General features: G+C 39.3%; 1 protein-coding gene across 1 annotated transcript in view; it reads right to left on the bottom strand.

Annotated features, from left to right (window-relative positions):
* LOC308066323 (uncharacterized protein) overlaps positions 1-23,634 on the bottom strand; it is a gene marked incomplete at its 5' end in the record, with an annotated part of 129,465 nt that overhangs the window by 65,161 nt on the left and 40,670 nt on the right. The window lies entirely within an intron of this gene.

Below are 23,634 nucleotides of genomic sequence, written 5' to 3'. Positions count from 1 at the left end.
AAAAAAAAAAAAAAAAAAGAAAAAAAGAAAAAAAGCAAAAGAGATGGGAAAAAGAAGAGGACACCAGGCATAAAGAACCCTGACTCTGGCTACGGTTGCAGCCAGAAGGGGAAAACAAAGCAACAAGTACATGTCAACATGGATTTGTCAACCTGCTTAACTTCCCTTTCCAATAAGTTTGAGAGTTGTGGGATACAGAGAAGGTGCATTAATCATCACAGTCACCCAAGCATGTTAGTTTTCATGCCATGTCACAGTTTTCTTCTAAAAAAATAAAAGGAAATATGGTTGTCTTAAACATGCCGCAGAATTGTATGGAAAAACATATGCAAAGAATAAAAATATTAATTGTTCACAACAGTGCCCACACATTGATCTTAGCATGTGGTATCCAACCTTTAGCACCAGGAAAAAAAACAATGCATTCAGAAGGAAACTGAGTATCTCATTAATTCATCAGACAACTATGCATGAGAGGAAATATTTTATGAATCTTCATCAACTGAAGTTCTAAAATCTCAATACAAAACAAATACATATATTATTAGGGGGCATGGATTCATCCAACTCTTAAAAGGGACATCATTAAACTTCAGGCTATTTAATTTAGCAAAACAACAATAGAGCTTTAAGCCGCATGTTTTTCACTAATGACCTGGCCACTGTTGTTGTTATACTTGCCTCTAAAATGCACAGCCAATATTTGTGGTTTTAAAAAAATGACATTTTTCTCAAAATGTTGTCGTGAAGGAAAAAAAAACAATCCAAAAAAAATTAAACTCAGAGTACAATCAAATATACAAAGGAAAACCACACAAGTACAGATTTCATCATACTCCTCCAGATTTTAAATAGATCAACATATTTTGGAGATGGGTGTGATTTTATGCTAGCTATGCCCCTTCAAAATTGGCAACAACATTTAATTCAGTGCCGCCTTATTCCAAATTCTGAACTGCAGTTGAAAATAGATCTCACAATGGAGTCCTACAGCTGAATATACTCTACAGGAAAATGATTTCCCTTAATTTATTCCAAATTCATCTGCATGACAGTATATTGTTAGTGTATACAAAAAAATATGTATTATTCCAACAGAGGAAAAATTCTGTAACAAACAGTTAAAGAAAGTCATAACCCACCAGTGAGATGAGCTTGAAACTTAGAAGCATAAACCTGTTTTGTTTCTTTAAAAAAAAAAAACCACAACAAAAATCCCCAGAGCTGTTAGTATGTCAGCTAGTAATTTGTTTAGATACCACGTGATCTTAACAAAAAATAATACAAATATGGTTTCTCACATACCAAGTATCTCCTAAAAAGAGCCACATGGACAACCTGGTGTAAACTAAAAATAAGTGATGCAACACAAATCTCCAAGAAGAACTCAAGTACTAAGAGAGGTCTTCCTACCTTCCTGATTAATAACAAATACAGGGGAAAGTAAACACATACTTTACAACTCCATCATCAACCTTGTTGTCCTGGAAACAACTGTTCTACAAGGGAAGTACTACTTAACTATTAAAACATCTTCTGCTACCTTTTTTTTTTCCTCCCCCCCCCCCCCCCCCCCTCCGCCCCTTCTCTGCAGTGCTCTCTATGTTTGATGAACAGCCAGTAACAAACCTTTCTCATAAAATGGCATAGAAATTGGATCTCTTGCTCTCAGAAGAAAATAGTATCGTTTCACCTGAGTATGTAGCATTTACGGGAACATCAGCTTTGCATAAAGCCTTTTGTTGTTGTTGTTAAAATGACCTAATAACTGAACCTTTCATTTTAGGAATATATAGTGCTGGTAAAAGGTAATTGCCAACTTGACAGCAGCACATTTTTCTAAGGGAGCAGAGTAAGAAATCTCAAGACTACAATCCACAGATACAAAAATGCACAGCATGCTCTGTCAGAGCAGTGCAGCCCTCACTTGTAGGTGGTAAACAGCCCCAAACATACACAAACTGGATCCCTGTACATAAAAAGGTTTGCTGTATGGCTTCCTCTCTTGACCTGACCTACCACGAATTCTTCCTTTCATTGAATTCACCCAGAAAAATGAAATCAAGGACCCAGCTCTACCCTCAATGTAATTAATATTCCCAAATACTCCATTAATGGAACTTTTACTGCTTCTCCAAACACTGTTCAGCTCTCACAGTCAGCTTTAGCATCCCCCTCACCTCATTCTTCTAGAAGCTGGAAAGGTTAACTCCATCCCTGCGCACAGGACAGCTTATCCACACACACAGGACAAACACCGAGCGTGACTGACAGCCACACCATTCCACATGCTCTTACTGTTGAATGTGACTGAATTCCTTTTTTCAGCTTCAGGAAGGACGCCATACAGACTGATGCCTAGAAAAAGCAGGACAAGTACTTTTGCTGAAGAATGAATATAAACCAGCAAACCTACAGAGTGAATTCAGCCTGCCTTACTCATGTACCCAAGTATCTGGGGTGAGAGTCCTCTCTTGCTACTGTATACCTCTGTGGGAGTGCAAAAAGGTCATAAACCACAAAAACATTCCTTGTTTCTGGCTTTAAGGTTAGTGTCACGTGTTTGGAAGGGAACAGAACTTTCAAACCCAGTTCTTGGCAATGTGTATCGTATTGCTGGCCACAAACAAACAAAAATAATAATAATTACAAAAAAAACCCCAACAAAACAAAAAACAGTCTTAAGAGCAGAACTTTGTCTCTCGTTCCCAGAAGAAAGCTCTGTACAACAAGCTGGAGTAACCCATCTGGGATCAGAAATCTTTGCAACTGCTGACTTCAGAGCAACAGCCACCTAATGCACAAACCAGGTTAGAACTGTCCTCTGGCACAAAGACCAGCGTGGCAGCAGGGCTGGTACCCATATGGTTAGGCAAGCTATCCCAGCCCCAGAAGAAAGTAGCCACACCCCAGCTGTCTGCCAGGAACACTAAGTGCACCATGCTAATCCTCTGGACTATGCTGAAGCGCTGTCTGGAAGGGTGCTGGTCAGCATACACTAAAGCCATGCCACGGACTGTGTTACCGGTTTGAATTAGTGTCGCAGTACCTGGAGCCATTCATGCCCTTCCCTTCTTAGGTCAGAATTGCTCTTTTTGAAACTGTTCACTCTGTGCTTCTACTAGAAAAGAAAACTTTCATACATATTTTAACTTTCATATGAAATAAATTAATTTCTAAAACCAGCTTTTACCTAGGAAAAACCTAGCAGGTTTGTTGCAGACTACAACCCTTCACATTTGCCTGTACATTGACCTTTTTGCTACACAGCCCATTTGTATCAGATGCAGCAATTTGGCCCTTCCTAAATTGGTTCAACCCATTGCAATAAACATAAGTATAGTTAAACCCTTGTAAATTCTTACTTCTAAAAAGTATCAACGTTTTGAGTAAATTCTGCCTCTGATCCTCTCTCATTTAGCCTGCCTATGCATACTGTTTTCAAGTAGAATGCCAGAGTCCATATTGCTCTCAGATGGGAAAAATCACAATACACTCCATTTCCAAACGAGAGCTGTTCATTACCAAAATTATTCCCCCAGCAAGTCCAAAGTGGTTTTAGTCCTTCAAAAGACCCATGATTAAATAGAATTATGCTCAGCTGTTTATTCAGCATGACATCTCTTTTATTTATTATCATCACTCAGGTAAGAAGACTGCCCGCATTTTCCCTTGACTTCTTCCAGCTTCCAATGTATTTACAAGGTCTTTTCATGTTACCTGTTACTGCTAGTTACCGGTCTTTTAATACCTTAGATTTGATATAAACTTTATCTGATATGCTGTTCTAGTAAGTCTGAATTGTGTCCCTGTTTCTGCTGTTCAACTGACTTATTTAGCGTATCAACACGGCACAGCCATCTGCTTTGTCTTTCCTTTTCTCTTGTGCTTTTATTCTAGATGTTTCGTTAACCCTCAGGTCTCCACATAACCTCTTATTCCTTTGCATATCTGCTCAAGAGATGATACGTTTAGTGGGTAAAATTAGCTGAAACCCCATAAGCTAGGATCTGGAGTTGCTACCAATAAACTACCACCACTAACAGATCTAAAAATCTCAACCTCACAGTCTTGGAACAGCCCCTCTGCAAAATGCCATGGAACATTTACCCACGGAACTATCACACAATGAGGACTATGACTTCTCATCTGCACTCAGGATCAATTCCCTCAGCAGCACTTACTACACAGGCTCAACAATCATTACAAGTACGTGTCAGCAAGTAGGCGGTCAACATCGACAAAAGTCTGCCTTCATGCATCAAAAATTCAGGAGTTTCAAGCATCCTATCCCTCATACCACACACAATAAATTCAATGCTGGAGACAGAGAGGAGGAAGGTATTTGGAAACTCAGTACATGCATGTAAATTTAAGATTATGAAAATTGTGGTGCCTTACAGTAGCAGCAGTGTTATATGTGTTACAAGCACTGAATTATGTCAAACTATTTCCAGTAAACATGGGGGGGGGTTTCTCCTCCCAGCACTAGAAATTCCCTATATCTAACATAAATCTTTATATTCTGCACTTTCTAGTTTGAAACAGGACCAGGTTTACCAGCCATCTTCTAAGAGTTTTTAGACCCTCCCTCTGCTCTGCTCGGAAGTGCAGGGTATCTCAGGCTGGATAGACATTTGTTCTCCAGATTTTTTTCTCATTTCAGGCAAAAATTCCAAACCATAGCAAAGTTCTTGCATTCTGCTGCCACTGATACCAGCTGCTGCACAAGTAAAACAGAAAAAGGCTGAAGCCATGGTTTTAAAACAGCTGCTTCATTTTATCCATGATTTTTAGTTTTCATTAGAGCAGAGTATGTTGAAGGTGGGAAATTGTGGTGGTAGTTGCATTACTCTGTGCCTCAAAGTACGGCAGTAGCAACAACAGAAGAAAAAACACCTATAAAACTTGCAGGACGGTGTGAAAACGTAATAGTGCTATCCTACCTCTACACAAACCAAAAAAACACACAACAAAACAAACCCCTCCAATGATTATTTTTATTCTTAGTTGGTAACACTACAAAATACCTAATAAAACTGATGTTAAGAACTTCCAAAACATTTGCTAATTACTGGAGGCTATTTTTCATTCTACCAATTCACTGTAATGTCCATTACCGCATGAAATCATACCATATTTTTCCAAAGAGGTATTTCCAGTGAAGTCAGTGGGGATTCAACAAAGCCAGGATCATCATATAAATAGAAATCAGAAAACAGTATTTCCATAAGAAACCACTCAGGTTTATTGGATTAACAGGCACTTATAAGTGACTCACTCTAACACAGCCTACAGTAATCTGATCTATTTGTGATAAAACCAAATTCAAAGGAAGTCTTAAATTTAGAAAATCACCTCTGTGCGTTCTAACATAGTTGCTTTTATTACATGAAATCACGTTAGCTGTTCTCTCCAAAAGGAGAACACAAATAAATTAAAAGCTGGATTTGAGGGTTTTTTTATATACTGTGAATGCAGTATGTTCTTAGTAGTAGCTGCCACACCGAGCACAATTAGAGCAGGATAAAAAAACCCTGAGTGGAAGTGCTGTGCAGAACACTGTAGTTTTCCTCTCCCATGATCCTGCATGCACATGCTGTGCCAAAAGAAGTAGGAAGAAGAAAAGCCATTAAGCCACCTCACTACACTTTCCTTGGGAAAATTAAGGTAGATTGTTAGTTCTATGATGGCAATCATCATTGATTTCTTCTGCCTGTATGCTGGTTTTGATTTCCAATTTGGCATTTCTTGGGGAACTATGACTTGTCTCTAGGGGGTGTTACTAAATCTTAATATACACTGCGGTGTTCTGGCACAGACAAGTGAAGTATCAATGCTTTACTGAAATCCTGAAGGATGCATTCACAGCTCTCACACCTCCTCTAAAACAGGGCAGCAAGCAGGGAGGCTGCGACTGGTATGTAGCTTACTTCTATAAATATTCCTTCGTAGCAATTATAGAATTTGTTCTTTGATACAAGACCTCTTAATACTGCCATGAAGAACAATGGTCTTAAATTATTATTCAATATTCCATAGGAAAAGAAAGTTGCAAATATAAGCAAAGGGGACACTGGCCAGAGTCTGGGGTCAAGCATTAGGGACTTGGAATTACACTGTTATCTTTATCACCAATTACTGTAAAACCTGTAATCAAATACTACCTGTCTGTAAGCATATTTGAAAGCCACCTATCTTCTGGCATCCTTAAAGCACAGGCACCGATCCATACACGAAATTGTAAATTACTGAATATACAGATGTAAACTCATTTGTAAGAATCAGTTGCACACTACTGAGGCCAACGAAAGCTTATTAAATACAGACTTCAAGGCTGAAGTAACTCTTACTTAAGCAAACTGCTGTGCAACTCTCGCCTGTACCACCTAGTTAAGTCAAATCAAGGACAACAGTACATATGAAGTACATCATACGCAAGAGACTTTTTTATGCACTTTCCATCATGCATACATGCCCACTCTTTAACAAATTTCCATTAATGGCTACTCTACAATCCTAAGAAGCACAATGTTACAGCCTTGGGGTAATTAAATTAGAGTTCTTTGTGTTGAAGTTAGCATCAGCACAAAACCTAGGCATGTTAACTTTCACCATAATAATAAATACACTCCCTCAGACAGTCCCCACACAGCAAAAGATTTAAAACAAGTTCACCATATTCTGTGCCTCCTGTGAATTTGGGCATGACTACCTGGGGCCTTGCCCAAGGACCCTGAGAATAAAGGTCAAAAAATTATCCAGTAGTCCAAAATATTGATCACATGGAACAGTTTTAATGTACTGCAGCCTATGGAGTATCAGGCAGAAAGGGATGCAGACCTTAGCATGAAGGAGCACGTAACAGATGACAATCGAAACAGCAAAGTTCAAGGGGGCAACACATGGTTCAGTCTGAAAGACAAGGTTAAGAAATCCCATTTTCTGTTGCAGTGAATTGGGTTTTGAAAACGTGACCTCCCTGTCCCTTGTGTAATTTTTCAGATTTGTTTTTTTGAGAAATTCTACCCTTCTACATTGCAGTAAAATTCTATAAAATTTTCAAATAGCTAGATTTTGTGCTAACCCTAATTTGTAATCATTCTGGCCTTGCAACCATGGTGTGAAATTTACTAAGCTAGACAGCTGGGAAGGGGTGGGTGTGAAGAGTGGGGGTGGTGTTGGGTTTTTTTATTATTATTGCACTTCTGGTGTTCAACCCTTCTACTCTACAAAAGCCATATTCAGAAGTCAGTAAGGATGAAGACACTTACAGATGCTTGGTCAGATTCTAAAAGCATCTGCACCCTCACTTGCAATGAATGAATTCATCTCCCTTCAAATTTACTTTGGTGACAAAAAAAAGTATCTAACTCCAGCCTGTAGCCCCGAGTAAGATAAAAAGTTGTGCTGCTTCAAAAAAAAAAAAAAAAATAATGTTTTCTCCATTTAAGTCTCTCCGTAATAACTTTTCCCCTCTTCAAAACCCTTTAAAAGACACCTACTGAGAAATGGTTTATAATGAAACCTATAAAAAAAATTCCCTGAGCTCACACTGCTATTACAGAATTAAACCTTAACTTAAGTTCTAGGAAAGGACTATCAGTTTTTCACGTAAACCTGTGGAGAGTTTTGACTGAAGCCCTCAGCCCTACTGACCCATGTCTACATTTCATACTTCACTTCCTACCCCAAATCAGTCATAACAGCAAGATGATTTTGCTCTGGAGCTTTCAGATCTCAGTGAAACCCAACACTCAGCATAATCTGGGATGGTGGAACTTGGCTGTGGACTGAAAAAACAAAAACCAAACACCACCAAAACCACCACTGAGACTATCTACAGAATTTAGTCTGCTTCTACTACCTAAATGGGCACTGGGCACAGCCCTTCATCAGGCAAAAGACAAACGCATGCAGTCACATTTTATCAGTTCACCTGTTCCTGATACATGTTGGATTGCCACCATGTAGACGCAAATTTACACAGAATCATTTAGGTTGGAAAAGACCTTTAACAGCATTGAGGCTAAGCACTAACCCAGCACTGCCAAGCCCACCACTAAACCATGTCTCAAAGCATCACATCAACATGTCTTTGCAATACCTCCAGGGATGGTGACTCCGCCGCTTCCCTGGGCAGCCTGTTCCAGTGCTTGGCCACCCTTTCTGTGAAGAAATTTCTTCTAATATCCCACCTAAATCTCTCCTGGTGCAACTTGAGGCCATTTCCTCTCGTCCTATTGCTTGTCACTTGGGAGAAGAGACCACCACAGCCCACCTACAACTGTTTTGTAACACAAGTACACGAGAAAGTCAAACTTGTGCGCTGTTTCTTATGCAACTATTAGGCAACTTCTGTACTTTTTTTTTTCCCCTCAAAAAAATATCTTCTACTCTTAACAATACTTTAAAGGTCACTGCCCCCCCATACATACCAAGAAACATGAAAAGCAACACTGGGCTGTTTCATGGATCATCTCTCAAGGTAAAATGTTCGAAGGCACACGACGTCACTGTATTTCAGCCTCTGTAGTATTTTCTTTAGACAGGTACAAGTTATCTCAGTGAGAAAAATATTATCTTCTGCGTGTCCCATTAAAAAGATTGATCTGTTCAACACCTGATGATTCACTCACCCACACGTTAGAAGTCCACACAAAAATGACTCATTCCGTCCGTAAGAATAATCACCTGGGATACCAAAGTCTCCTCATCTTTTCCAAAGCTGGTAACTGCTTTGTTACGCAAAGCAAGTGGATGGCAGGGTTACCTATTACAGCATGGGTGACATGAAGGAACAATAGATACAGGACTGGGCCCTGGCAATTTTATAAATAATCTAAGAATACTTGAGAGAATGTTTGTAGATAACTGAAGTATTGGCAGCAGAAACAGTAACACTCCATCATGACCTGGTGGTTGAAGATAACTACTGATTGCAATCCTAACAAATCAAAGTCACACACATTTGAAGAAGGAACACAGGCTACTCCTTTGTGACTTGGACACTTTCTACCCAGAAAAGGGCTCTGAAGCAACTGTACTGAATCACCCCGGTATGGACTGCCAGTGCAGGGCAAAGCTGTATGAAGGGCTTGGCTGATGACATCACCTTTCAGCGTTTATGAAACAAATCAAGCTAAAATTCAAGCTAGAACTTCATGTCCAGTTCTGATATCCACACTGCAAGGATGCAGAAGTACTGGCAAGCATTCAAAGGAAGACCTCAGAGAACAGTTGGTCCAGCAGGGACACAGACTTCATGACTCCGGGTCAAACATCTCCCTCATCCAAGGAGAAGATGAGTAGGTAACCTTAGTTTTATAGGTGTTAATTTGTCATATTCACAAAGTAAACAACCCTGAAATCCTTGGAGAGAAAAGCACAGTAAGACACTACAGCTGGAAGCCAAAGAAGCTCAAATTTGAAGTAACCTGTCAAATATTTAACAATACTATTGCTAAAAAGTATCACTATTTGGTGTGTTAGAATGCCATGAGAAAGCTCTTTAGTCCTAAGACCCACTTCCATGGAGGAATTCTCATCTTCTTGCACAGAGTCAGACAAGATTACCAGCTTGGTATAGGAGACATGAATCTCAAAGTTTATTAAAAACTCACTATGAAATCCTAAAACTAGTATTCAAGTTAATTTTAATGTTTCATTTTATTGTCACTGCTATGTAATCCTTACTGCTGTACGCCGCCTAAAGATGAACTGTGCTCTTTTGACTTGACAGAAGCATTATAAAGATGGTTCTCGCCTTGGTAGACTTACCTGGAAAAAAAAACAAGCATGGAAAATACCTACTATTTTTCTTTTGCCTCATTACTTCAAAAAGTAACATAGAAGCTAAAGACAAAAAAGAAAGAAACACAAGACTTTAATTTAGAGGAGAAAAAGTGGTAAATTAAATTGTGTATTATTAGATTATGATGACAATTTATGTAAAAAGAGGACATTAGTTTAGCCAAAAAAGCAATTAACAGAAGTGAATAAAGACATGCTTGCTGCTTTCATGACACAGCTCCCTCTTTCCAACCCTCCTATCATCCAAACACTTTTTATTGCCATCCCTTCTGTCATATCAGAACCTCAGGTTTTGACTGAAGCTGAGATAGTGCTTGGAGGAATGCAAGTGGACAGTACACACCGTTCAGTGATTCAGGAGACTTTTAGAAGCACATACTCCACCTCCATGGCTGGCTGTGCCAGCGTGCACAGAGCCCGTCAGTAACACCTTGCATGGAGCATACCAAGAGGAAAGTGGTTTGAACAAGTAGAACAAACATGTCCTGATAAATTAATTAACACTGTAAGAAACACTGTATGAGAGGAAGATTGTTTCTTGATACTGAAGAAAATAAAGGATATAGATTCTGAAGTCCATCCAAATGAAAAGCAAGCACTAGTTTACATTTGACACTTATCACAGAATGGGCTGGAAAGGACCTTAAAAATCATCTAGTTCCAACCCCTCTATGTTTTCTATACTGAAAAATACTATTCTAGAAGCTGAGCTGTGAACAGGATGTCCAACAGTATTTATTGAAGACTCACAAGTAGTTCTTCAGGAACTAAAGGTAGTGTCTTGTAGGTATTCAATCTTAAAAAAATATTTTTTAATATAAATAATATATTATTGTATATATTATTATATATAATAAAAAATAAAAAAAATATTTTTTATCTCATGCTAGGTCCTAAGTCTTCAAAATCTCTTCTACAAAACCACATTCAGCTTTCTCTGATACTCAAGACAGCTCAGGAGTGTTTTACTCACTCTGTCACTCTACTGCCCTTGCTACAGCAGTATTAAATCATACACCTCTAAAGGTGTCATTCTTCCCTACCACATACAGCAAGTCAATTTACACAGTACTGGACAAGGCACCGTAAGATTCTGTTTTACTTACTTTTAATTCTGTTTTTTTTAAAAAATTAAACCGAGTAAGGCATAACTGACTCATTTTTAATTCTGAGTCATCCTGAATCTGTGGATTCCTGTGTCAGACTATCTGTACTCTCAAGAAGGTATCAGAACATTGCAATTTCTAACCAACTTAAGAATCGCAAAACTCACAAAGCGGACAACAGTAACTGAAAAAATTAATCAACCCCTCTAATTAAATATTCTAACAGTTTTGAGCAAACAGAGCAGGTAAGATAAGTCACACTGTTTCCCATGAGATAAAAGCAAGGGAAGTCCCTTCCTGGCTTGTCCCATTAGAACTACCTATCTTGAAGCTGGAGAAAACAAAAATCCCCTTGACAGCAGTAAGAGATTAAGGCAAACTCCTTCACACAGGCCTGTGCTGGGGGCTGCACGCACAACAATATACAAACCACATCTTAAATATGTGCCAGTTCTGCTCCTGATGCCAAGAGGTTAACTCACCACCTTCTCCTTACTCTTACACTTCCATTTTATTCTGTTTTAATATTCTGCAAAACCAAATACATTGGGTTTATGTAATAACTGCCAGCATGTAATTTACTCCATGGGACTGGAGTTTAACTCCCTGATGATGCAATCCTAGCAAAAAAAATGCATTCCAGGAGCCTGGAATACCAGTATTTCTGGGGAAATTATCACAGAAATATTCAGCACAGTGTTTCTGAATCCTGTAATTTTATGAGAAGACTCGCACTGCTCAGCATTTTCCTTAAAATTCTTGTTCCCAGAATTACCAGGTTATGTAAGAATCTCAGATGCCAATAATGAAACATTTCCTAGTCTCCAAGGTAGCACAGAAATGCCTGAAATTTGTCTGACATTCCTCCCCGCTCCTAAATAAAAAACAAACCCCAAAAGCATGTAAAAAGAACTCAAAGTGTTATTTATAAATGTCTCATTAATTATCAGTCATTGAATTACTACAGGCTGATCATGTCTGAATACTTGGTCAGGAATGTTATCAACAGTTTCCACGCATTCTTGTCAGGTCTTTACCTGGGGAGGGGGCAGTACTGTTCAGCATCCCAGTTTTCCAACCTTTTAAACATTACAAGTAACCAATTTTATTTCTAAAATAACTGCCTATGGTTTTAATGAATTAAACACAATAATTGAACTAACCTGTTTCCTTCTGAGATCAATGCATCAACCACTATCAGATCAGCACACGTAAAATCAGCAGGAGCACTTCCCCATGAATGACAACAACCTACAGCTCTGTCAAAGAGTTTGTTATGACTCGGGCCCTACGTGAATTTCAGGACAGAAGTAGCTGGGAAACTTAATGTTTGTCCTTGGCAAATGTCATGTAAAACAAAAAAAGGAGGCATCTTACCTATCTGTTCACAATTAAAGAACATGTTTACATGGTCCACAAATTTTGTTCAAATACACAAGCAGATTTTAGAAGATTAACACCCATCTCTGAAAGTCCAAATCCTACATAACACAAATATTTGTGCAGTAAAGTTATTGTAAGTAAACAGCAGAAGTAAAGACCACTGTGAACCTACCACTACCATCTTGAAAGTTACCAGATAAGCTGGATGTCCGATTCAGTATCCAAGGTTCTTGAGCTGCTTACAAAAAGTTTGCCTTATTGACTCTACTTGCTGTAGGTGAAACACGGGGCACCAAGCCACCTGTGCCTACCCCTGTATTTGGGCAAAAAAACCTGTAGAAGGATCCACTTCTGGCACTGAGGACAAGTCTCATTGAATAACCTGCATCCACAGAGCTGAGCTGCTTTTGCCTGCAGCACAGGGTGTTACAGTCCCACCACAGACCTGGCATCCCACCATCCTCAAACTGCACGTTGCTTAGGATAACGTTAGTTGGCCAAGCAATGTCAACAAGCGTGCTGAAGATTGATGGTGTGGATGAGCACAGGCCACTTCAAACCCACTAAATTCTGCCTAGCTTACCAGTACAGGCACAGCTCATTTCCACATTGAGCACCAGTGACCTAGCGGCAACCTACAACCTAACAAAAAGGGTTAAATGATCCAAGAGAGGCAGAGTCCGCCATGAAGTCCAAAATGATACCCACAGTGGACGGGATGGCACATGGGCAGCCTTTAAACCTCAGCTAAGTGTCTTCTGTAATAGCAATTTCATTGCCTACTTACCAAATACTCTCCCAGGCACTGAAACTGCAGGAGTTACTTTTCTCTCCTTCTCAGCTTCTTCATCCTGATTTCAGACCCAAAGTCTCCAAAATATTTTGCATAGGCACGTGTCGAAACTAACTTTAGGTCTTTTGTAGAGTGAAAGAGGGACCCAAAATGGATCCCTCTGCAGAATTAAAACCTCAACTTGCAGTTCTATTCATTTATATTTTAATACAGTTTGTGCGCTGGTATTACAGTAGCATATGGGTTTAAGTTGGAAGAGCTTCAAGGAAGAGAAGCAGTATCATTCTGGAAAAACTGCTTATATACCAAAGCAAGCTTTTTTTCAAGTGAGTTACACCTAAGTCTTTCAGATGCTAATCCTCTTCTATCAACACAAATACCCTACACACTGAGCACAAAGTTTCCTTTGCATGATTATCTTTAGACTGCTTTTTATGGCAGAACACCAAGACATAACTATGAAGGAAGCCCAAGTTCTCTGTTTAGGATGACGATGACAGAAAGGAGTAGATCTTACTACTTGTTGTTTGAAATTACTCCAGCAATTAAGACACTCTGGATAAATGTCATCTCACTTTAGTTCTCTGAAAATCAGATATCCAGATGAAAGTAAACTTAACTCAGTTGGATTAGATGGATGCCACTTTTCATGACACAAGTTAGGTGAGATGAAACCCTCAATTCCAGAGTAACCAGAGCTCTGAAGATCTGTAAAGATGGTAGTTTCCATTACAAATCTGAAAAGAAGTTACTGTAAACAAGCCACATATTGTATCACTGCCAACACCTCAGCAGAATTTGAAATCCTGCATCGTGTCTAAAACAGAAAATACTAGAAATATCGTTCCCTGAAATAACCTTAGGACCCCACAGAAGGTGAAAATAGACAATCTAAAGGAAACAAACTCTCTGAATAAACACAAACCTGATTATTCACTGATTGCTGAGTAGTTCTGCCTCACACTTATGACAGCACAGAGTAAACCTTTTTTTTTATCCAGGCCTCAGTAATAACCACAAATCTTTACCACTGATTTCATCGAGACCCCTGCCCGAGCAAGGATTATGGGGTCATTTCCTTGAGAATGCTGAGAAATGCTCCACAACTGAACTACAAGTTACTATATCCCTGAGAACTTGAAACATCCCCCTGCAAATTGTATGCGAACCCTCATTTCACAACAGTTAAGTGAGGTACTCTGAATAGAGAGCCCTCACCTGTGGAACAGACAACGCCGAGTGAATATTCTCCCAAACCACAAAAATTTTATGTTACTTTCCTTAATTCTTGGCAGGCATTAACTGAAAACTATTCATTTATATTGACTTGCTGAAGTCACCCCTCATCTTTTCTGTCCTGACACCATTCCTGGGCGTTTGTATTCAATCTATGCTTATTTGATGGGAACAAATTAACAGTGTGCTCGCAGCATCTTTCAGTCCTCCAGAAAATATCACCTTTCCCCAAATTAACATAACAAGAGATCGGTGAACATCACTGTTGAAGCAAACACCTGCTTTCAGCCCCAGCCTTGGCATTGTCTGGTGGACAGAAGAACATTTCAAACCTGCTACAAACAGAGTTCAGCTATCGTTCAGCTGAAATAAAACCCAGCACTACATTATATAATCTACATATTTTTTAGACCAGTTTGCATTCTCGCAGAGCCCAAAACCAAGGAAGCTACAGACAGAACAAAAGGGAACAGAAAAAGTTCATGAACCTCAGCCCAAAGGCTGCTTAGGAGTCTGTATTTACACACTTATGCAGTACTGTCCATTCACCCACACTAATCTCAGCTCGAGCATGCAGTCTCATAATGCTGAGGGTAAAGCACCACAAAATTTCCAGCAAGTCAGATCAGTCACTTCAATGAACAGTCACTAATAACCAGTATGCTAAAAGATACACTCAAAAGGGTTTGGCGTGGCTTTGTTTTTTATGGGTTTTTTTTGTTGTTCTTTTGACTTTTTTTTTTGGTAGTGTATTAATACCTCCAAACTGACACAAACTCATCTTAAAAATTCATAAACAGCTCAACATATATTGACGCTGACCACAGTGAACAAAAAGTGGTAACACACAAATTAAATCTGACCTTTAAGAATAGATTCATCCCACCCAGTTTCCTCTGCTGAAAGTATCGGGGTTTTCCTCATTCATTCAAGCTCTTTCTACAACCGCTGTGGTGATAGACACTTCCAAAACTGAACCCACTGAACCCACACTGTCATGGCTATCTTACAGTAGTAGAAGAACTGCTTTCTGGCAACGCTTCTCTCCACAACTTCAAAAATCTCATTAATAGAAAGCTATGGTTAAGCACTGCAAAAATCATACTTTATACAGAGCACAGGCTGGTCATCAATGGATTTGACAGCTGTGGGCAGCACTGCCACCTCATGCCTCAGCCATGGAATTCAAACTCAAAAAGTATCACTATTCCTATTTTCTCCATACCTCCCAGAGACCTTGCAGCGTCATTACTGAAATGGAATACATATGGGTAGAAATGCACATGTATCTGGTTACATCTCTAGGCTGCAGACTTTTCACTTATTTAAGACAGTGAGGAAATCAAGCAAAACTACCAACCACCCAAGTCACACCAAGCTGTTCCTTGCAACCAACATTACCTTTAGGTTATCTTTACAAATTAATTTTAAATTCCACTGTCATTTTATCCTTTTGGGTTACCCACAAGACTACCCCTTCATTTTACCCAAAGAGACACTGCAAGCCTTCTCCTTGCTCTTCACCATCCCATAGTGATCTGGATTGCTTTTCCGTAAGCACCACAATGACTGACAAAAAAGTCTCTACAAATTAAAACACTCACCAGTTCAGAAGACTGAAACACCAGGGTGGGATTCAATTCACTCAATTTTCCATGTCTATGAAGTGTCTATAAGCATTTTGGGTGTCAAATACACCCCACACACACTACGCTGGAGAGCTACTGACCTGGAGGAATGCAGAGGGCAACTCATCTGACCACATGGAGATGTTTACAGTAGGATGAACCAAACTGCTCTTCCAACTTCACTGGCTGGGTGCAGCATCTGCTGTTAAACACAAGCCTGGTGCAATTTTGGATAACACAGAATATTCCAGCAGGATGAAAGCCACAACCCCATATGAAGAAATTTTCTGGTAGGACCCATGTCACACCGTCTGACTGACTTGGTTATCTTGAAGTGCATGAAAGTTCATGAAGCTCAAACCCTCCTCCCTCCAACAAAAGCACAATAAGAAAAGCAAAACCAAGTTCAGCAGAACAGAGAGGCTTCAAAATTCCAGCCTGAAGTGGAAGGTAATATCATAGCCCCATGAAGGCAGCTGACAGTTACCAGTGACAAACATCACCTCTTGAAAGTAAGGTGGCCAAACCGTAGGATTTCAGAGACAGATAAATCCTCAGTATTGTCAATATGTTGTAAACACTGCATTTTTAAGACCATTAATTACCACTTCTTCAAACAATTCTGAAAACACTTAACAGAAGACTTGACCCAGTCCTCAACTGTGTACAGGATCTTCAATGCTGAAGAGGGACTGTATAAATGATTACAATGCACTCAAGTTCACTATTTGAAACATTAGTTTTCTCTATTTTTAGTTATGCAACTAAAAATAAACCCAACCCTGGTGGAGCAGGAGGGTTGGACCAGATGACCTTTATTAGGTCCCTTCTAACCTCAAGCATTCTGTGATTAAGAAAAAAGGAAGCTTCTTTAAAGAAAACTAAAAAGAATAGGCGAAAAGGTAAGGATTTTTAGGGATTGATAGCTGGCCAAAGACTCCATATTGCATATGAAAGAACAGCGTAAGTGTAACAAAACCACCCACACAAAAAACCCAACAACAACAATACTCCACCACCACCACCACCCATTAAAAAAGCACGCCCTTCCAAGAGTCAAGTCGTACTACGGTGCCAGGAAAACCGAAAAACTTTAGCAAACTAAATGCAAAACTGTTTTATTTCAAGCTACATTTACATATATACATATAATATATATATAAATACATATTTATACAAAAAATAATATTCAGAAGTGATGTGCTAGGAGAAGATTTTATCAAAGACACCAGAAAGATGAAGCTCATTACTAAGTCTGCTGGGCTAATAGGTGATAAAAAGGTATAAGGCATGCTCAACAAGAGAAAGCCATGGGGAGGGGAGAAAAAAACCCTCAAAAATACTTCTTTGCCACATGAAAACCCGTATGAATTCACCATTTCAGTACGTAACAGTTTAGGGAACTTCCAACACTGGAGCCTGCCTGCAAAGCAGAAAAGGAAAAAGGATCCTCACCAGTTAGTTGAGAACTGTTAACTGATAAAGTCTACTAGTAATAAAATAGCCAGGAGCACATTTACTCCACCAGATTTCAAAGGAAAACAGGGTACTAAAACCGCCAGCTGATAGACTGCTATATGCAGGTCACACACACAAGGGCGCTGAAGGAGCTCTGATTAATGGGATATTGCAAGTCCCTGAAAATTACCAACTTCTCTGAAAGCTCTTGAAGAAAACTCAGCTGTAGTGCAGTAAGGAGGAAGGTCTTATTATTCCAACAGTTAATTAACATGCTAAGAACATATCCATGTACATGCAGAAAAAAGTAGACTCCTATACAGATCTGTAGTTAGACCTCTCATTTAAATTTAACAATAAATTATGCTGCAAAGGATACAGTGTGAGGTCACAGGTCTACTGAATATAAGTGCATCAAAGCAGTGATCCTCAGTCCTTTCTTCCAACTAGTTATTATACAGCATGACTGCGAGGGAAATGGGGAAGGTGAAATTCAAGCAGATTAATGCAAGGCCCTGCATTTGGGAAAAAATAGCTAACTACGCATTGAAAATGACAGGTTCTAAATTAATTTTTCCTAATTAGGAGAGGTCTTGAAGTCACTGTGGATACTTTATGAAAATACAATTTTCATACAGGATGGTAACAGCAGCAGTGAAAAAAAACAAACAGCATTTCAGGAGTAGTTAGGAAGAGAACAGAGACGGTAACAGGAAGCAGCAGCATGACACTGCATTTGGCTGCAGCATGTTCGTATCCCCAACTCTGCATGGTGTTTCAGTCCCACCATCGTAGAAAGGGGATAACACACCAGCATGCAGAACAGCAAGACGAGACTTCGGGAGCAGCTTGCACACGAGGAGAGACGAAACAGAACAAGATTCCTCAACTCGCGAAATACAAAAACTGAAGAGAGACCGGATAGATGCATCACACTGACACATTCAAAGCAGCAGCAGCCCTTTTTCACAAAGTGGATTCATAAACTGTCATTCACAGCTCTAGGTCCTCAGGATGAACAAAAGGGGTTCACACTGGACCAATTCATGGAAGCTACCATGGAGTTATGATACAGCCTGCAGCTCAGGGCTCCCAGACTGCAGGCTGCTGGAAGGATACGTGGCAATGCAGTGGCAAGCAGAACTACGTATCCTGTTCTCACACACTTCCCTCAGCTGCAGCTACAGGCTACCATCAGAACAATAATTTTATGCTACCAGTCTTTTTGATCTGATCCAGTTTTCTTAATACTGCATTACCTGTTTGCTATGTTAACATCAGAAAACAAGAACAAGTAACAGTTCTACTGCTAAGGTAACTTCCTATACTTAAATCATCTAAAACCAGTGTGTCACCATGATGGTGACATTTTTTTCATTTGCTTCATTTCCCTTATTCAACATTATTCTCTAAGCAGCAGCAATGCAGGGAGCAATAAACCAGTAAGTTCCAGCCAAGCAGTTTCATGAATAAAAACTCAGAAAAGCTATCCTGTGAACAAAGTAGGTCTAGCCCTTGTAAACACTAAGGCAACCATCCTCAGTCATCCAAAAAGGTGAATCCCTTCCCTGCCATATCTTTTTCAAATGTGAAATTACAAACATGTCAAAGAACGACATTATGCCTTATATACAAAATTATCCACTCCTACAAAAATTTTTTACAGTGACTCCACATTTACAAATGTACCAAAACAACAGTGAAATTACTACAAATTCAACTGGGCCACGTGCAACAGTGGGCATAGCCACTTTTGCATTTGGCAGGACTTGGTGCAATTTCAGCTCTTTTTTCCACAGGGATCCATGCTGGGATCTGTTCCAGGCACTGCTCAGTGAATTCATAAGTGACATGAAAAGGGCTCAACAGTGAGATGACAACATCTGTCGATGATACCAAGTTATTCACAGTAGCAAAGACAGTAAATGAGTAGAAAAACTGAAAAACAACTGCATGCAGATTACTGACTGGACAATAAAACACATCAATGAAATTCAGTATTGAACTCGTAAAGTATCTCAATGAAAGGAAGTGTGAAGTAGGGTAACTGGGGGTGGGGAAAGTGGTCTTAACTTTGTAAGTCAAGAGGCTCTGAACTGATTCTTAACACTTGGAACACGCCAAGATAAAATTATCATTGTCCTCGAGATAGTAGACAGGGATGGATTATTTGCATCTCTTCCACTACAGGAACTGCATTTTAAATGGAGTTCGGGTTCAAAACTTAACAAAAGAATATGGTTCCTCAGTCAACAGGCTGCTGTGTTAGTTAAGCTGCGAATCCAGACTTACACTTCCCAGTACTGCTCACTGCTTGAAAAAGAGATTAAAAAATTCCTAAGTCCAGTAAACATCTAAAAAAACCCCGACATGCAGCTCAGTAAATCCCCGTACTACAGATGTCTGGAGATTGAAAAGCATGCAGAAGGATGGTCCTGTATTCTCGTTCTGTTCCTGTGCTTCTCAGTTACCCAACTTTGGTGCTTGGTAGAGGTAAACTACTGCTCTAGATGGGTGTCCAAAAACAGCTGCTCTTCTAGTCTTACTTTAACTATCTCTCCGTACATCATTTTGTCTAGCTCCAGTACAATATCCCAAAGAACTGTAAACTGTTAGCCTCTTCCTTGCCTGTTACAAATACCCAAACATTCACACCGTGGATAGCAATTTAAAGCCACATTCCACCTCTCAACCAAGTAAGATTCTGTAATTCCCAAGTCTTTTAATTTTTTTAATAACAGAAGAGGAAAGAGCTATATAACCTAACGAAAAATTCAGATCACAAACAGGGATTTGTACACAGATTAATACAAACAACTCTACTGCTATAACTAATAAACTGCTTATGTCATTGATTCCAAAAAGGGCTAAACTGGTCTTAGAATGATAATAAAGTGGACTGACATTTTCATTCTATTCTGGACTTTCTGCATAATTTATCAGGGAAAGTCCTCTGACCTACACTGAAAACAGATATCCAAAATGCACAGCAGTTAATAGCTGGCAGGGAGAAAGGGATCTCATGACTGAGCATAAGGCCCATCATCTAGCAGATAATTCTATTTGCAAAACCATTAAAATTGCAACGCTGATTTGATCCCCATAAACCATTCACCCACCTAGCACAGCAAAACAGTTTTCTCATTTTGAAAGGGTGTTGTGATTGCTGTCACTGTAACTGCTCTTAGAGTAGTGGCTATTCACTTGGAATGCTGTGCCCAGTACAACTGAGTACAATGCATTTTACTGAGTTTCTCATTTTATAGTGGTACTGATAGGCAAAAATAGCATCCTGTATTGATGCATCTGGGAAACATTCATCATCACTTTTGGGCAGGTGATTTTAACCCTCTTCTGATGTCCAAGCAGCCAGAGAGCAAAGAGATGGTTTTAAAGACCTTAAAATACACAACTCTACACAGCATCCTGGTGACCGATATACCCAAAGATTACTCTTGTGCTCTGGGAAGGTGAAAAATCTTTTCTACATCTTGACGAGATGCTTGATGTGTCTGCCCAGACCCATATACTCTGAATTTCCAGCGATGCACAGAACAGGTCTCCAAAATAAAGCCTAGGCAAAGAAGTCCATTTGTTATTTGAGCTCCCTCTTCCACTAACTGGAAGGGACTTGCGGCTTACCACTCTTCGCCTACATTTCCTCTACATTTTTACTCTAGGTTCCTCTAGCCCAAAGGAAAACACCCCTTTGAAAAATTCCAACCTGAAAAATTACCTGGATTTCCAAGCAACAAGAGAAAAAGAAGTGTTATCTACTCTAGGAAACAGTCCTATTCATTACTTTTTTTAATTAACTATTTTAACGATACGTTTAGACTACAACACTGTAGTGGAGACACTTATGATACAGCTGTTCTGACAGTATAGCAAGTGGGGAAAAAATCAAATCACTCTATCTAGCTAACCTTTAAAAGAATTACTCTATCACTATTTCTTTTCTTTCCCTTTTTTCAAAAGGTCATCAAGTTACTCCCAACATGGAGCATAACATAAATCTTCTGTTACAAAAAGAGGAATACAAAGAAAATTTTTACTTGTAATGGGTGCATACAGTACTAACCCTGAATAGCCAAGGCTACAAAAACAACTTCTATGTTGACATGTACTTAATCACTTTAAGAAATGCAAATTATCGAGCAAATCGCTACTCCCCCTCAGTCCTGTAAAACTTCTCAGGGATAAAGATTATTAAAACATAACCTATATACAGAACATTAGATATCAATTTTGCCTAGCCACTGTGTTTTCTCTCACACATTCCAACTGCCTAAATTTAGCACGTAGGGTTTTATTTCTATTAGTAACTATGTTAACAAACTCCATGTGGCTCTCCACTACCCTTGATACCGAACCACAGCCTTGTATATGAAGTCTGGAAAAATTGCCAGGGTCAAATGTCCCAGTTGGGAAAAGGAGGATGACTAAGTGAGTCATAACAGTAATCCAGTGCAACTCCACTTAGCATGAGAAGCTCTGGACTGCAAATGAAATATGGTAAAAGAAAGCATAGATTAGTTTCACATACATCTAATCACCCACTTAGAAGTTTCTGAAATGTTAAGACATCCAGGCTGCATTAGTAGTCCAGGCTGAACTATGAAGAGAGAGGTGCCTTTCTAGAGGAACCTTCTAAGAGGCCAGCCATCCCCTTCAAGGGGGTCTAGGACAGGTACCTTCAAGGAGACGTTCATCCTACCTGCTTTTCACCACCTGCTTCAGCAGTACCTGAAAATCTAAGTTTCATGAGAAGAATCTCACCCCCAGTATTTGAGTTAAAAATAGAAAAGCAGAGGTACCTGAGGTACTTGCATGTGTTTAGTATGCTTTCTAGGGGTGTCCAAGGTGACACTTCTCCTCCATGTACACTCTTGGGAATCCTGCACTACTTCACGTGATTGCTCCCTAGCCATTACGTTATTCTTACGCAAATAACACACATACACTCTTTCACAACCATCCACTCCTCCTTTTAGAGTTACTTATGCTTCTTGGAAAGCAAAAGATCTGGATTCACACACCGACTACCCTTACTCTACTTGTGCTGTGTCCCTATTTTGTAGCATCTTCACTGTGCTTGATGCAGATACTTTGCCAGCCTACTGCTTCCACATGTGAAAATGGTATTTGTCTCCAAAAACATTTTCCTCAGCTCCATACTGAAAGGAACTGAACAGCCAAGAATTACTTCAAAAAGAAAGTCAGTTCGGCATTTAAGCCATGGTGACAAGGAACCAATAAACTGGAAATCAAGTACTAGCATTGAAAATTGCAGTTGGACTCAGTTGGTACCCACAAGTATAGCCTCTGAAATTCTGTAACAGTTGTAAAAGGTAACGGTGGTTACCAGATAGGTTCTGTTTGTACTCCCTCAAATCACAAAGCTGCCACCACACAATTCCTACTGCTTCTTGGACCTACCGTATGTAAAAACAATGATCCTCTTGTGCTGTGGAAGGGATGGAATGTGAAATCCCATCCACATCCCAACAGAATCCCACAAACATTTTGGCAGCAAAAATTTATTATGTAAAGCCCAGATGGCATCCCAAATATTTCTACTTCAAAATTTAGAAATCATTTTTTTGCTTAAAATAAACTACACAAAAGCATCACGCCTGAAATTAACTACACAAAAGCATCAAGCTAGGTAACCAGACTTAACTGAACAGTTATTTGAACTATGGGAAGAACGTGAATGTGGCTTTCTCCATTTAACTTCATTGTCAGAAATGAATAATATTTTCCTATTCAAACGTATTTGAATGACTGGCAGAGAAGGAAGATACAATAAGCAGATATATTCAGTAACATACTATACTTCGAGAAAAACTTTTCCAGCTATCTAAAGCTTAACAGCTTTATCATAAACTTTTGCAGCAACATTTCAAACTTGCAGAACTGAATTTGCTATTTTTGTTATTTGTTACTCTAACAGAGTTCTTTTGCTTACGTTTTGGTTTCTCCACTATGTAATTTCAGTTCTGAACCTAAGAATGTGGTCTTCAAAATTGTTTTAGCTGCTGCTTTACCAAGGAAGCTAAACCTGATTATTAGTTCAGTTTCAACATCAACTTAATTGCCACATATCCTTTAAGCTATGGGATAAAGATCGATCCTTGATTCTGACTGTCATTTTGCAGTAAGCCCACTCCTACATTCCTTTTATATCTATCACTTCACTGAATGCCAAAGAAAT

The sequence above is a fragment of the Falco punctatus genome, assembly GCF_963210335.1.
Source record: "Falco punctatus genome assembly, chromosome: 6".
NCBI classification, from domain to species: Eukaryota; Metazoa; Chordata; class Aves; order Falconiformes; family Falconidae; genus Falco; species Falco punctatus.
Note: the sequence above shows the minus strand (reverse complement) of the source record. Positions and strands in the feature narration are given on the sequence as shown.